The sequence below is a fragment of the Silene latifolia genome, chromosome X (assembly GCF_048544455.1).
Source record: "Silene latifolia isolate original U9 population chromosome X, ASM4854445v1, whole genome shotgun sequence".
NCBI lineage: Eukaryota > Viridiplantae > Streptophyta > Magnoliopsida > Caryophyllales > Caryophyllaceae > Silene > Silene latifolia.
Window position 1 is genome coordinate 280,735,181 of NC_133537.1, and position 3,893 is coordinate 280,739,073.

Below are 3,893 nucleotides of genomic sequence, written 5' to 3' on the forward strand. Positions count from 1 at the left end.
GATTGCCTTTTGTATTGCGTGATGCTTTGCTTGAGGACAAGCAAAGAGATGGTTTGGGGGAGTTTGATGAGTCATAATTATATACATATTTATGCCTCCCCTTAATTACTTTTGATACGGTTTTCGTGCTAGTTTATATCATTTACATGCCTTTTATGTTAGAATGTTGATACTTCCGCCTTTTGATGTTTAATGCAGAAATGATGCATTTGAGGAGCAAAGGATTGAAATGGGCATCGTGGAGTGAGCATGAAGGGATACACGAAGCATGGCACGAGAATCCATAAGAATGAAGGAAGAGAAGTTAAGAAGAAAACACGAATAAAAGAGCTTCTTATCATTAGTGCCTCCTTTGAAGAGCCATATCTCGAGTTCTACAATAGATTTTCAAGTGATTACAATTGGAGGTGAAAGCTTATCTTCTTAGCTTTCCAACGCCGCAAAAATCGCTTGTTTCTGATATGTAACGAAGAAATGGCGGTCGTTTGAAGTTCAGTGCGCGAAGCAGGAAATTGGTGCCTCGATCGAGTCAACCTTGACTCGATCGAGGAACTTCATGCTCGATCGAGTCACTCTCGACTCGATCGAGGAACCAACCTAATCAACTAAATTTCGCAATGTCGAGAGTTGGGTGTTCTTGAACTTTGGTGCCTCGATCGAGTCACCCTTGGCTCGATCGAGGAACCTTCCAGTTTTATAATTCCCGCAACTTTCCTTAAGTCGGTTATGTATTGCTATAAATACCAAAACTCGTACCCTAGGTTATTTTATGCTTTATTTTCAGTAGGTTTAATATAGCTACCTTAGAAAACTCTCTCAAATACTTAGTTTAGTTTATTTATTGTTCTTACTTCCGGATCTAGCTATTTACGGTATTGTTCTTAATCTTTCCTTTATTATTAATCATTTATTTCATTGTTCATCTTCTATGCTTGCAATCATGTTTCTTATTATTGTTATTGTTGTTCTTCTTTCTATTATGCGTAGCTAAATCTCTTATCTAGGGTGAAAGGGGATCTAGGTTGTTAGAAAAGGGATTATTATGAATTGATTGTTAAATTGCTCTTAATTGTTGTTTGATTATCGTACTACTTCTAATTAGTTAATTCTTGATCGAATTGATTAATTAGTCTTGCATAAACTAGGATTATCACCGACCGGGTTAAGACTAGTATAGGCCACGATAATTGAATAGAGATAATTTAATGATAGCGACCGCATGTTAAATTAGATCTAAAAGAAATATTGAATCGACCGATCATATGACTTTCAACAATATAAATTGCTCAATCAATGAATTAAATTCTACCCTTTGACGACGACCTAGTGAACCCAATCCCTAGACCTTTTAATATCATTGTTATTCATCTTTTATTTACTTGCAATTAGTTGATTAGCATACGAACAATCAAACCCCCAAAATTGGTTACCTTAAGACGGAATTAAATATAAACAAACTAGATAATCACCGCCTCCCTGTGGATTCGACCCTGACTTACCGCTAGCTATTTTGTTAGTAGTAGTTTAGGTTTACTTTGATTAAGGTGATACGACTTTAGCCTTATCATCATCTATACCTTAGTTTTGTCTTTGCTTTAGTTGCTTAAATTAGTTATTTAGACTTAAAATCGTCTTTTATTCGACTAAAATAGACCTTGATCAAATTGAATAAAAACCCCCTCCATCCTCGTGTTTAATACCCGATAGATACTACTTTTTTTATCGGAGTTCTATAAATTATTTTGAAAAGACGAATTAATTCTTACTCATCAAATGGCGCCGTTGCCGGGAATGGCGTTAGTTTATATTTAGTTTGTTAAAGGTCTTAGCTTTAGTCTTAGTTCACTTGCTTGTTTGCTTTAGTAGTTGTGTGCTTCATTGTAGAGCGTGTGATTTTTGCCTTTCCCTAGTGTGTAAAAGTACTAGGTGACTAACGGTTTATCGAGTGCATGCCTAGGAGCAACCATCAAGATTTGCTCTTTAACTCCGACCCCGAGAGGCTCTTTCGAACCTTAAGAACAAGGACTATTGCAAGAGTTAGGAATTCTCCTCAAGCAACCATAGACCAAGCAAACTCACCCACACAACCAATCTTTGAAACTACAACCCAACTACAACCAAACAATACAATTGAGACTCCAATAGAAAATCCTTTTCACGAATTCTCAATTCCAACTCCACCTCAATCACCACCCCCTTATATACCCAATCCACCACCTCCAATGGCTTTACGTGATCATAACCGCCCAAACCATAATGATGCTTGTAACCCTATCAACTTCGGCCCCTTGGCTCCCAACAATTTTGAGATGCATCTCGCCCAAGTTGGGTTGATAGAAAAAGATTTGTTCGGGGGTCATATCGAAGAAGATGCTCATGCTAATCTAAGGAAATTCAAAAACAAGGTCGCTATGATGAAAAAGAATGGGGTATCCGAAGATACACTAAGGATGATGTTGTTCCCATTCTCCTTAACGGATAAGGCGGACCGGTGGCTGAATGTTCACCCTCCGGACACATTCACGACATGAGACGCCTTAGCCAAGGCCTTCTTGGCCAAGTACTACCCATCATCCAAGACTGCCATGCTTTGAAATGAAATCCACACTTTCCAACAAGAGGATGGAGAATCTTTAGGTGAAGCATGGGATAGGTATCAAGACCTTATCGCTAGTTGTCCTCACCACGGGATTCCGGAATGGTATGTCACCCAAACCTTCTTCCAAACCTTGTTGCCAATAACTAAAGAAATGGTGAATGCCTCCACGGGAGAGGGATTCGACCATCTGGGTGATGAGGAAGGGATGACACTAATCAAGAAGATGGTGGACTCGGAAGCCAACTACGGCTCAAGGGGAAATGTGATTAGGAGGAATGACCGATATCCCAAGGAATCCACTTCTAATGCAAATGCCGAGACAAATGCCAAGCTTGACCTTCTCACCAAGAAGTTTCAGCAATTGACAAGAAACCAAGTCCATCAAGCTAGTGGATCCCATGGTCCACCAATGGAGGAAATGATCCAAAGTGTTCCTTGTGAGCTATGTAGGGGACATGGTCACACCTTTGATGTGTGTGCTAACAACTCCTATAATGTAGGGTATGAAGAAAACATTCAAGATGTTAATGCCTTCCAAAGCTATAACAACAATGTGAGACCACCACGACCTCCCTACAACAATCCCAATGTCTATAACCCAAACACAAATTTCTATCATCCGGGTTTGAGGAACCACCCCAATTTTAGCTACAAGAGCACCAATTTTCTAAACCCACAACACCTTCAAACACATACAAGTGCCCAATACCAATCCACCCGGGTTTTCTCAACCTAGAGGTGGATATCCTAATCAAAGAAACAATACCGGAAATCAAAACCAAAACTTTGGGAACCAACCTCAAGGGTACCAAGATTTTGGAGGCAACCAAAATAATCAGGGGTTCTATCAAGGGAACCAAATTAACCACAAGCTAACCAAGGGTTTGGGCAAGGGTTTGCTAAGGCTTCCAAGAACAAGGGCAAGGATCAAACTTCAACAACCATGGTCCTAGAGAGAGCTATCAAGAGGGACAAGATTACAACAACAATCAAGGTCCCAATACCCGAAATGATTATGGGTTCCCTTTACCCATTGATAATCAACCTTATCAAGAGCCCATGGTTGACTCTTCCCAAAATGAAATCATGAAGATGTTGAAGAACATGCAAATGCAACATAGCCAAGACTTGGCTAATTTCAAGATTTCTAGTCAACAAGAAAGTGCCAACCAAAGAATTGCTCACCAAAAGGAAATGAGAGAAATGGAGGCCCGATTGGCCACTCATGCTCTTGCTAATCCTCATAGACCACCCGGTGGCTTGTTAGCTCAAGGGCAAAGCTTCAAAGACGCTT

General features: G+C 39.9%; 1 non-coding gene across 1 annotated transcript; it reads right to left on the reverse strand.

The window, feature by feature from the left end:
* Nucleotides 1-2,585: 2,585 nt before the first annotated feature.
* LOC141625077 (small nucleolar RNA R71) lies at nt 2,586-2,692 on the reverse strand. The gene has a single exon (XR_012534874.1). It is a non-coding gene; the product is annotated as a small nucleolar RNA R71 (small nucleolar RNA).
* Between the last annotated feature and the right edge of the window lie 1,201 nt (nt 2,693-3,893).